The sequence below is a fragment of the Sorghum bicolor genome, chromosome 9, assembly GCF_000003195.3.
Source record: "Sorghum bicolor cultivar BTx623 chromosome 9, Sorghum_bicolor_NCBIv3, whole genome shotgun sequence".
In the NCBI taxonomy this organism is placed as follows: domain Eukaryota; kingdom Viridiplantae; phylum Streptophyta; class Magnoliopsida; order Poales; family Poaceae; genus Sorghum; species Sorghum bicolor.
In genome coordinates, this window is record NC_012878.2 from 46,394,473 (window position 1) to 46,407,034 (window position 12,562).

Consider the following 12,562-nt stretch of genomic DNA (forward strand, 5'->3'; position numbering starts at 1 on the left):
TAAGCACCGAAACCCTCCAACGGCTAAGGACCTCACTGGACGCACTCACAGAGCGTCCGGTGCAGCGTCCGGTGCCTACTTAGGCACCCCAACTTTGTCGAAACGCGATCGTTCCAAAACGAAGTTGGTTCCTCTCGATCTAAGGACTATCTCTGAGCTGCCTAGTGCTAGGGTTACCAAGTGTGCACCACACCTAAACCTAAAGCCTTGCCTAAGTCAATCTACTAGATCAAAGCCCCTCTTAATAGTACGGTCAAAGAAAAACAAAGTCCTAAACTACTCTAAGTGCCCTTCTTCACCATATGGCACTTAGACCTAGTCTAGTCTTGACGATGTCCATCCATCCTTTGAAAACCGAAACGATTTCCACTATTAAGTAGGCATGTACGTCCTTGTTCATCGAGTACCTATTACCATTACCTCACCAATGACTTTGCCTCTGCAAAACACACGTTAGTCATATTAATCAACATTGTCATTAATCACCGAAATCACTAGGGGCCTAGATGCTCTTTCAATCTCCCCCTTTTTGGTGATTGATGACAATAACCTCGAGTATGAAGGAAATGAGGTTTTCAAATGACTTGGTTTCTATAAGCATAATACAATAAGAGCAAAGGGGTTAGGCATGCTTATATTTACTAAGTCTACCATCCTGCATCCAAATATGTGAGACGTGTCCAACAGGATATAAACACAAATGGCTCATAGTACATCGGAGTAAAAACGCGGAAGCAAAGGTAATATGAGCCAACCACATGACATAGAGATATCACAAATACGCATAAGTCATGTCTCACAACCAAAAAGGCACAACCAAGTGTATCTCACAAGTGCAACGCATAAACGTAAACATGATGCATGATGTAGTAGCACACAAAAGAGTATCAAAAGAATAAAGCCCTGTCAAGCTCTAGCTCCCCCTAACTCTCATACTCACAACCCTCCCCCCTTTGGAATCAAGTGCCAAAAACCTAAGAAGACGGAGGTGGAGGCGGGGCAGTGGAGTCCGTCGGCACGGCCTGAAAGCGAGCTGCATCATCTGATCCATCGGTCGTCGAGTCGGAGGAGGTGGAGTGACCCTTTGAAGCTGCACGTGCTGGCGAAGCGGTCTGGGTCTGCTCTGCGGGCTCTAAAGCTGTCACAGGCTGAGCGGGCTGCTCAAGTCCTGCTGACGAGGCTGGCACGGACTCTGTCACTGTAGCTGACGTCTCTGGCACAGTAGAGGACGATGCAAGCTACTCAGACGAAGCTACTGACGACGACAGGCACTCGGTGGTGGTAACTGGGACCGTAAAAGCTGCAGGAGCCTGCAGGGGTGGAGGCGTAGGGTCACCAGTCAGAGCACTGTAGGAGAAACTGATATGCTGGCCTGCCGACGAATCCAACACTAACTGTGATGCTGTCTCTGACTGTGGTGTAAAACCTGAGTGGAGAGGCGTAAACTGAGGTACCTGCTCAAAGCCAGACGAGATAGCACCCTGAGAGACCTGGTGCTGTGGCTCGAGAACGGCTGACTCTGAGCGGGAAGCTGAAGCGGTGGCTGAGACTGACTCTGAGGCGCTGGGGTAGGAGGCCTAATAGACGAAGTGCCTGGGAGCTGAATATGTGGAAGCTGAATCCCTGAGGCAGCCATAAGAGCGGCCATCATTGCTGTCTGCTGAGCCTGGAACGCAAGCTGCTGCTCCTGGAAGGTCAGAAGCTGTCTCTGAAGCTCGTCCTGCCTAGCCTGCATGGCTGCATTGATGGCAGCCTGATCCCTGTCCCTCCTGGCTTGCTCCTCAGCTGCTCTACGCTGATCTGCCCTCATCCCCTCTAGTATAGCTAGCAGTGCGGGTCCGCAGCACTCGAGGAACCTCCTGCCTCGTGGTCGTGTGCCCTAGGAGGAAGGTCTGGTACAGGGAGACGATAATCATCGTCTAAGCTGTCCAAAGCAAAGTCAAAACCCTCCTCGGCCTCCGCATCTGCAACCGCCCCAATGGCGATATCCTGCTCCTCCTCAGTCTCTGGAACTGCTCCTGAACTGCGAGTGCCCCTAGGAGAAGGTGGGGGCACCTGGCCACATGGTGCACGAGGAGGTGGTGGAGCTCTGAGGTCGTGGTGTGCTCTCAGCATCTGCCTGGGGTTGTAGTGGGGGAACACGGTGTCTGAGTCTGAAAGCTCTCTCTACAGGTGAGCTGGAAGGGGTACTGGCCTAGCACGAAGAATGATCATGGTAATCCAGTGTGCATACGGCAACTGACGCCGACCCCTAAAGCTCTCTGAAATAGTGTCCTCGATCTCTGAGACTATCAAATCCCATAAGTCAAAAAGAGTCTTCGAGATGAGGTGGGCTACCAACCACTGCTGGATCCTAGTGAAGCCGTCTCTATAGCCTGTCCTAGGAAAAAGTGTCTTCCTCAACACAAAGTCGAGGATCCTGGCTGGGCGTGTCAAATCTCCCACTGTCCTGCTAGAGCCCTCTCCAAATGGCTGACGAAAATAGGGAGCCACAAAGTCAACCGGTGGCATCTCACCACCGTGAGGACGTCGAGGGGGCTCGAAGTTCCCGTAGCACAGCTGGTGGATCCTGGTGGGGTAGGCTCTCAAACCAAGGACCTCTCGGGCACTCTGAGCTGTCACCCTATAGTCTGTGAGTGGATATAGCTGTGATTAGGTGAAACCCACACTGAGGCATAGAACTCTCGGACCCACTCCTCACAATAGGTGCCAGGAAGAGCAAGCAACTCTGGGAGACCGGGCAGGTATGTGAAGTACTGTCTGATGTCCGCACCGACCATGTTCCTGAGTATCTCAAGATCAAGCACCATGTGCTCTCTGAACTGAGCCTGTGAGTGAACCAGTGCCTCGTACATATCCTCCTGAACCATTGTATAGAACTTGGCACTGGCTCTCGGATCCCTGGCGGCTGGAAACCAAGTAGGAAAAGGTACGAAATGCAGCCCCTGGATCTCACAAGCTGAAACCTGAGTGTAATCCTTGTGTATCCTCACTGGTGCCTGGCGTGGAGCTGGAGTGCCTCGAGCTAGTGTAGAGCGAGCAGCGGAGGTAGACTGACCCTGCGTACCAGTCCTAGGGATGGCCTGAGTACGAGCGTGAGTCGACCTCCTGAGGGGCTGCTCCTGCTGCTGAGCCTCTGTCGCACCCTCTGCCTAGGCCTCTGCCTCTGTCTTTGTGTCCGGGACCTCTTGAGCTGGATCTCTAACTGTAATCCTGACACGCTGACCTCCTAGCATGATGGTGCTAGGAGGTGATCCATGGAGTGCCTCAGCATCAAGAACTGCACGCCTCTGCCGTGGCGTGAGATCGGCCCCAATCTTCTGGGCACCTGAACGTCAACCTCTCTCTGCTGCCTTAGCTGCTGCTGCAACTGCCTCTGCCACCTCTACCTCTCTATCGCTGGGCTTCCTTTTCTTGGTGGCTAGCTTCTTTCCCTTGCCTTTCTCTGTCGCTGACAGGCGATGGGGAGGGTCACCTCCACCATCACCTCCTGGAGAACCTCCTGAGCCGGCTGCCGGACCACTAACGTTCTTGCAACGAGCCATTGCAAGAAACAAAGCCTGTGAACAACTGCCGACAACTGACCAATTGCCACAAGAGATTGACGCGCTGCAAGAGATGGATAGATAAGGCATACATAAGCAAACATAATAGCTAGAGGTGAGAAAAGCCTATGGATCGCAAGAACGGACAAGGAACGGGCGTGAACGGCTTACAATCCGAGGTCGAGACGTGTTCCGGAGGAAATATCGCGATCGAGAACCACCGGAGAATGCAACTCAACTCCACAAGGTGCTACATAGATTAAACGAAGCAAATCGAGGTGAGAAACTTCGTTTGGATCCATTGACACAAAAGATCGAACACCTTGGGGGCAGGGACCAAGGAACTCACCCAAAACCTAGAACTTCGCGAGAAGAAGGATTGCTTCGCGAGGGAGGGATGAAGAAGAGTCCTTGGGGTAGATCTGCGCGAGGAGGAGAAGAACCCCCGAGGAAATCTCGAGAGCGACGGCGGCGGTTCCTTCTCAGCACCTACGGCACGGGCGCAGGCGGAGGAAGACTCGCGGGGAAAGAAAAAACTGACCGCAAGAACCTCCCGGGTGCGGGTTATATCCGCCCGCGATGGGGTCACCGGACGCTCTTAATGTGGCACCGGACGCGTCCGGTGACCACCGAACTAACACGCAGAGAGGATTTCAAATCGACATATCACCGGACGATGGCCACCGGACGCTGGCCTTAGCGTCCTGTGCCCTAGGGCACGCCTGGCTGAGCTCAGGACGCACATCACCGGACGCTACAGGGACACTGTTCCTGCGTCCGGTGAGTGCAATCGTGTAAGCTCACCGCACCGGACGCACGGAGACAGCGTCCGGTGCATCGTCCGGTGCACCTCTGAGTGCTTTTTCAACTTTGAACTTCGACCGACTTTTACCCAACCAAGTTCCAACTTCAAAGAGACACAAATAAACACCAAGTGGAACTGGTATGAGTGACCTCTCTCAAACCCTTAAATTTTCACAAATATTTAGCCTTAGGCTTAGTATTTTTTATGAGAATAGTCACGAGAAAACACCAAGGAGCATCGTATGACCATAAAGCTAGGGGTTTAAATCATAATGAGCTTTGAATGCTCCCCCTATCTATGGACGAACACAGCGGATGCTCAAAAACAAAACCAAAAAGAAACGGTTAACTAACAAGCATGCATATGATATGAGGTGAAATGCAATACTTGAAAGTAAACTAATGCTTGTCAAGTTTGATCCAAGGTTAAGCTTTTTCACACACACAAGGGGGTTATCTTAACCATGTTAGACAAGCCCTACACACAATCTTTTGAGTTTTAGTTTTGGTATGCATGAAATGCAAAGAAAAAGCTATTTACAAGTTTCAACACACAACTTCATTTTTTAGTGAAGTTAGAGAGATCAAGCACATTAAGTTCATTTATCAACATACAAAACCTAGCTTCATCTAGGGGTTTTGTGAAGATATCCGCCAATTGATTTTCCATTTCCACATTCTCTAGAGATATGTCACCTTTAGCAACATGATCCCTAAGGAAGTGGTGGCGGATGTCAATGTGTTTTGTGCGGGTGTGTTGAACCGGGTTGTTTGCAAGTTTTACGGCACTTTCGTTGTCACATAACAAAGGTACTTTGTCTAGTACTACTTCATAGTCTAGCAAAGTTTGTTTCATGTAGAGTATTTGTGCACAACAAGCACCGGCGGCAATGTATTCCGCCTCGGCCGTTGACAAAGCAACACTATTTTGTTTCTTTGACATCCAAGAGACAAGCGATCTACCTAGGAAATGACACCCTCCGGATGTGCTTTTTCTATCAATCCGGCACGTGGCATAATCCGAATCGGAATAGCCTACAAGTTGGAATCTTGCCCCTTTGGGATACCACAAGCCTAGGCAAGGTGTGTATTTTAGGTACCTAAGAATTCTCTTGACGGCAATCAAGTGAGATTCCATAGGCATTCCTTGATATCTAGCACACATACACACACTAAACATGATATCAGGCCTAGATGCGGTGAGGTAGAGTAGACTTCCTATCATGGAACGATAGAGAGTCTTGTCAATTGGGTTACCTCCCTCATCCTAGTCGAGATGCCCATTTGATACCATGGGAGTCTTGATTGGCTTGCAATCCATCATCTTGAATCTCTTGAGAAGATCTTGAGTGTACTTCTCTTCAGAGATGAAGACCCCTTTCTTCATTTGCTTGACTTGAAATCCTAGGAAGAAGGATAGCTCGCCAATCATGGACATCTCAAACTCCTTGGACATCAAATCACCAAATTTCTTGCAAAAATCTTCATTAGTAGAGCCAAAAATAATATCATCAACATAAACTTGGCAAATGAAGATTTCCCCATTCATTTTCTTGGTGAAAAGTGTTGTGCCAACTTTCCCAATCTTGAAGCCCTTCTCAATGAGGAAGTCCCTAAGCCTCTCATACCAAGTTCTAGGAGCTTGCTTGAGACCATAGAGAGCCTTGGACAACCGGTAGACATGCTTGGGGTACCTAGGGTCTTCAAAACCGGGGGGTTGCTCAACATAGACAAGCTCATTAATACAACCATTCAAAAAAGAACTTTTCACATCCATTTGAAATAACTTGATATCATGACTAGATGCATATGCAAGTAGGATATAAATTGCTTCTAGTCTTGCCACCGGTGCAAAGGTTTCACCGAAGTCAAGACCTTCCACTTGTGAAAAGCCTTTTGCCACGAGCCTTGCCTTGTTGCGCACTACTTTGCCTTGATCATCCTTCTTGTTTCGGAAGACCCACTTTGTTCCAATCACTCTTGCATCTTTGGGTCGCTCTTCAAGTGTCCACACTTGGTTGCGAGAGAAATTGTTCAACTCCTCTTGCATGGCAATGATCCAATCTGCATCATGAAGAGCTTCCTCTATAGTCTTTGGTTCATCTTCAAGAGACACAAAAGCGTGATGTTCAATAAATAAAGCATGTCTAGAGCGTGTAGTTACACCACGTGATGGACTCCCGATGATGAGATCTTGAGAGTGATCTTTGAGGAGATGTGATGATCTTCTTGGCGCCACTTGAGGGGTTGTTTAGGGAGCATAAACATCTTGTGCTTGTGCCACCGCTTGCTCATGAGTGACTTGGGTGTCTTCATGAGCATCTCTCACATCCTTGTCTTCATCTTGTGGTACATGTGAGGTGGATGGTGGCTCAATGACTTGCACATCATCATCTTCTTTTGGCTTGATGTCTCCCACCGGCATGTTCTTCATGGCATCCCTCAATGGTTCACCACCTACATCATCAAGATTATCACTTGCTCCTTGGGAGCCATTAGTTTCATCAAATTCAACATCAAATGTTTCTTCAACCATGTTTGTGGCATGGTTAAAGACCCTATATGCCTTGGACTTTGATGAATAGCCAACCAAGTAGCCAATGTCACATCTTCTTTGGAACTTGCCCAAGTGTTGGCGCTTCTTGTAGATGTAGCACTTGCACCCAAACACTCTAAAGAATGAGACATCGGGCTTCTTCCCATTGAGCAACTCATATGGTGTCTTCTCTAGGAACTTGTGAGGAAAGAGCCGGTTTGATGCATAGCATGCGGTGTTGATTGCCTTGGCCCACATCTTCTCCAAAGTGTTGTACTCATCTAGCATTGTTCTTGCCATGGTAATCAATGTCCGGTTCTTTCTTTCTACAACCCCATTTTGTTGTGGTGTGTATGTTGAGGAGAACTCATGTTTGATTCCCACTTCATCACAATACTCTTCAATGTTGGTGTTGTCAAATTCTTTGCCATTATCACTTCTAATTTTCTTGATCTTGACATCAAATTGATTTTGGGCATTCTTTGCAAACTTCTTGAATATGGATGCAACTTTGGCCTTGTCTTGCAAGAAGAATGTCCAAGTGTACCGGGAGAAATCATCAACTATGACCAAGAAATATTTGTTACCTGCAAGACTAGCATATGTGGTTGGTCCAAATAGATCCATGTGAAGTAGCTCAAGCACTCTTGAAGTAGAGAGATAGGCCTTGGTTGGATGAGTGTTTGCAACTTGCTTGTCTGCTTGACATGCACTACAAAGCTTGTCTTTTTCAAATGTCACATCCTTCAAGACTCTAACCAATTCTTTCTTCATCAACTTCTTGAGTGTGCTCATTCCGACATGTGCTAACCTTCTATGCCACAACCAACCAAGTGAGGTCTTGGTGAATAAGCAAGTCTTGACATCAACTTCATCGGATGAGAAATCAACTACATATAAGTTGTTGTGTCGGAAGCCTTTGAATACCATTTCATTGTCATCTTCCTTGGTCACAATTACTTCTTTCTTCTTGAATAAGCATTCAAATCCAAGGTCACATAGTTGTCCAATCGAGAGCAAGTTGAAACTCAATGATTGCACATAGAGCACATTGGTGATGGAGTTGTCATTTGATATAGCAACCTTTCCTAGTCCCTTGACCATGCCTTTTGAATTGTCACCAAATGTGATCTTCTCTTGGTTGTCAACATCTTCATCAAGAGAGGTGAACATCCGGGGATCTCCGGTCATATGTTGAGTGCAACCACTATCAATTACCCAATGTGATCCACCGGTCTTGTAGTTCAACTACACACAAGAGATCAAGCTTGAGATATAGGACCCACATTTTCTTAGGTCCCTTGACCTTCTCTACTAGTTGCTTTGGCACCCAAATCTTCTTTGGCCTTTGCTTGTTGGGCGGCCCCATGAAGCTAACCTTGACCTTGCCACTCTTGTCTTTCCTTACAATGTAGTGAGCATTGAAGGCAAATGGTCTAGCATGCTTGGGCAAGGGTGGTGGTAGTGGTGCCTTACACTCATGATCAAAGTGTCCTTCTTGGCCACATTCAAAGCATCTCTTTGGCTTTGGCTTGCTTGGTTGATCATGAGTGGCTAGTGACTTGATGAGCTTTGTTTGATGAGCCTTGTAGCCAATCCCACTCTTGTCCATCTTCATGACGGTGTTCATGAAAAGCTCACTTTGAAGATCCTTCCATTTTGTGAACTTTGCTAACCCCTTGGTTAGATGTTCCTTCTCTTTCTTGAGCTTGCTATTCTCTTGAGTTAGCTTCTTGATGATTGGGTCATTGTTGCTAGCTAACTCATCCAAGATGAATGTCTCATCTTCTTCTTGCTTGTCATACATCAAACCAAGCTTGAGATATTGATTTTCTTCTTTGAGCAACTTGTTCTCATATGCAAGCTTCTTGAGCTTAGTGGTCATGATCTCATTTTGATCTCTAAGCTCATCACTAGATTTAAGCTTTGCTAGAAGTGTTTCATTTTCTAGTTCAAGCTTCTCATTTTCACTTCTAGATTTTATGGTGAGGTCGTTGTCCCGATCTTCACGACATAGGATAACTAGCTGAAGATCAGCCGATAACTTGCTGCAAGCAGCGAGGATAACTAGTGCAACCTGACGACACGCACAAGGAGCCAACCACCGTCTCTATACGGCAGCTTGAACCAAGGATTCGTCCAACCACACTCTCAAAGAACCAACCTACGCAACCCGAACTCGAGGATCAGGAGCACGGATTGGGTGCCGATGACGCGGCCGCTTCTGTAATCTCTGCGAAGGAAAACACAAGAGCAAAGGGGTAGAGATCTCTCTCTGAAGTTGTTAGCACACAGCTGAACAAAGTGGTTTGTATTCTCAATATCATAAGTCTCCGATTTCAATGAGTCTTAGGGGGTATTTATACTAGCAACAGCCCTGCTAGATAGGTATGAAAACGAAATAGAGTTTCTGAGGGAAGGCAATGTGAAAGGTCCCCTCGAAATGGATTCCCGAAGTGGCTTCGCGTGACTGTTGGCCTCCAGAGCAGTTTCCAATAAACTGACCATAACTTTTTATAGGGAAGTCCAAATGATGAACCGTTTCTTGGATGTGAAACTAGACTCCAAGAGCTTTCCAGAAACGTATGCCATGCACCACGAAACGCTGTAGATTGGTACAGTTTTACTTGGCAAGTTGTACCATCATTATGTCACGACAGACTGTTGACCTTCTGAGCAGTCTGTACTAATTCTGGTCTACAGGTAATATGGAGTATCCAAACTGGTCGCCACTTGATTCATTGGAAAGTAGACTCGAAGAGCTTTCCAACAAGTGCTCATGGGCCTTCATAGCATCTCGAAAGCGAAAGTTATGATCTTTTCTTTCAACTGGTCCGTTTTGCACCGTACTGGTCCGATCTGCCCTTCTTTCAACTGGTTCGTTCTGCACCGTGTTGTTCCAATCCTTGCGATCCAGGTCACCTCCCTCCTCATGTGTATACCTAAGCACAACCAAAGTAGAACACTTAGGTAGTATAATATTCTCATTAACATTAATAGAACTCTCACAAAGTAGCGCGTTCGCATCTTGTTGTAGCTTCTTGGCTCGGCTACGTGTAATTGCTCCATCAATGGCTTGGGCTGGTGCCGGCGTAGTCGGTGTAGAGGTTGGCATGGAATTAGAGGGAGCATGCTTGGTTGGGATGTCCTCATCATCCTCCCCCTCTTGAAAAGGAGTCGACCTCGACTCTGATTCTTCTAATCCGAAGAATGGTGTCAAGTCAGCAACATTGAAGGTTGTGCTAACACCATAATCTTCAGGAAGCTCAATCTTGTAGGCATTATCATTGATCCTGGACAGCACTCTGAATGGACCATCTCCCCGTGGCATCAACTTGGATTTACGCTTCTCAGGAAAGCGGTCTTTGTGAAGATGTACCCACACTAAATCTCCGGGCTCAAATATCACCTTCTTACGATGCTTGTTTGCCCAATCAGCATAGTACTTGGACCTTCTTTCGATTGCTTCTTTGGTCTTCTCATGAATCTTCTTGACATATGATGCACGCTTGGATGCTTCCATGTTAATCCTTTCCTGCAATGGTAGAGGCAACAAATCGATCGGAGCAAGGGGTTTGAATCCATACACAACTTCAAAAGGACACATATTAGTTGTAGAATGTACTGCCCTGTTGTAAGCGAATTCCACATGTGGCAAGCACTCTTCCCACTCCTTCAGGTTTTTCTTTATCAAGGCTCGTAGCAGCATAGAAAGTGTTCTATTCACAACTTCAGTTTGTCCATCCGTTTGAGGATGACAAGTGGTGGAAAACAGCAGCCTTGTTCCAAGCTTTGCCCACAATGTCTTCCAAAAGTAGCTCAAGAACTTGGTGTCACGGTCTGAAACAATCGTTTTGGGCACGCCGTGTAATCTTACAATATGCCTGAAAAATAGAGAGGCTACGTGCGAAGCATCATCGCTTTTATGATAAGGTATAAAATGTGCTATTTTAGAGAACCGATCAACAACAACAAAAATTGAATCCATTCCCCTCTTTGTCCTAGGTAAGCCCAAAACAAAATCCATGCTAATATCTTCCCAAGGGGTACTAGGAACAGGCAAGGGAGTATATAATCCATGAGGGTTCAGTTTTGACTTAGCTTTGTGACATGTGATGCATCTTTGCACAAGTCGTTGGACGTCTCTTCTCATCTTTGGCCAGTAGAAGTGATCAGCTAGCATCTCATATGTCTTTCTCCATCCAAAGTGACCCATCAATCCACCTGCATGTGTTTCTTGTAGCAACAAAAGCCTAACAGAGCAGTGGGGTACACACAATTTGTTAGCTCGAAACAAAAATCCATCATGTATATGATATTTTTCCCACCCTTTTCTAGTTGTACAGTTTGCAAATGGTTCTGAAAATTCATGATCAGTAGGGTACAATTCTTTTATGCTTTCAAGTCCTGGCACCTTGACATCTAGTTGATTCAACAAAACATTTTTACGTGACAAAGCATCAGCAACAATGTTTTCTTTACCTTTCTTATATTTCACAACATATGGAAAAGTTTCAATGAATTCAACCCATTTGGCATGTCTACGATTCAGTTTTGCTTGCCCCTTTAAATATTTCAAAGCCTCATGATCTGAATGAATAACAAATTCTTTTGGCCATAAATAATGTTGCCAAGTCTCAAGAGCTCTTACCAAAGCATACAATTCTTTGTCATACACCGAGTAGTTCAGTTGCGCACCTCCTAACTTTTCACTGAAGTATGCAACCGGCTGTCCAATTTGCATTAGGACACCACTGATTCCGATCCCACTTGCATCACATTCAACCTCAAAGGTTTTAGTGAAATCCGGTAACACCAACAAGGGGGCTTCGGATAGCTTCTTCTTCAATTCTTGGAATGCTCTCTCTTGTGGTTCACCCCATTGGAAGGCAACACCTTTCTTTGTTAACTCATTCAACGGAGCAGCTATGGTGCTGAAATCTCTCACAAATCTCCTGTAAAAACCAGCAAGTCCATGAAAACTTCTCACCTGACTCACATTTTCAGGAGTTGGCCAATCCTTGATTGCTTTCACCTTTGATTCATCAACCTGAATCCCTGAACCTGAAACAACAAAACCAAGAAACACAACCTGATCTGTACAAAATGTGCACTTCTCAAGGTTAGCAAATAATTTTTCTTTTCTTAGCACATCCAAAACTTGCTTAATATGATCAACATGTTCCTCCAATGTCTTGCTGTAAATTAGAATATCATCAAAGTAAACAACAACAAACTTTCCAATGAATGCTCGCAAGACATGGTTCATCAATCTCATGAACGTACTAGGGGCATTGGTCAAACCAAAAGGCATAACTAACCATTCATACAGCCCAAACTTTGTTTTAAAAGCAGTTTTCCATTCATCTCCAATCTTCATTCTAATTTGATGGTAACCACTTCTCAAATCAATTTTAGAAAACATCATAGAACCACTCAATTCATCAAGCATATCATCTAGCCTAGGAATAGGATGACGATAACGAACGGTGATGTTGTTTATGGCTCTACAATCTACACACATCCTCCAAGAACCATCTTTCTTTGGCACCAAAATCACAAGAACAGCACAATGACTTAAACTTTCTCGCACATATCCTTTATCTAAAAGTTCTTGTACTTGCCTTTGAATCTCCTTGGTTTCTTCCGGATTGGTGCGGTACGCCGGACGGTTTGG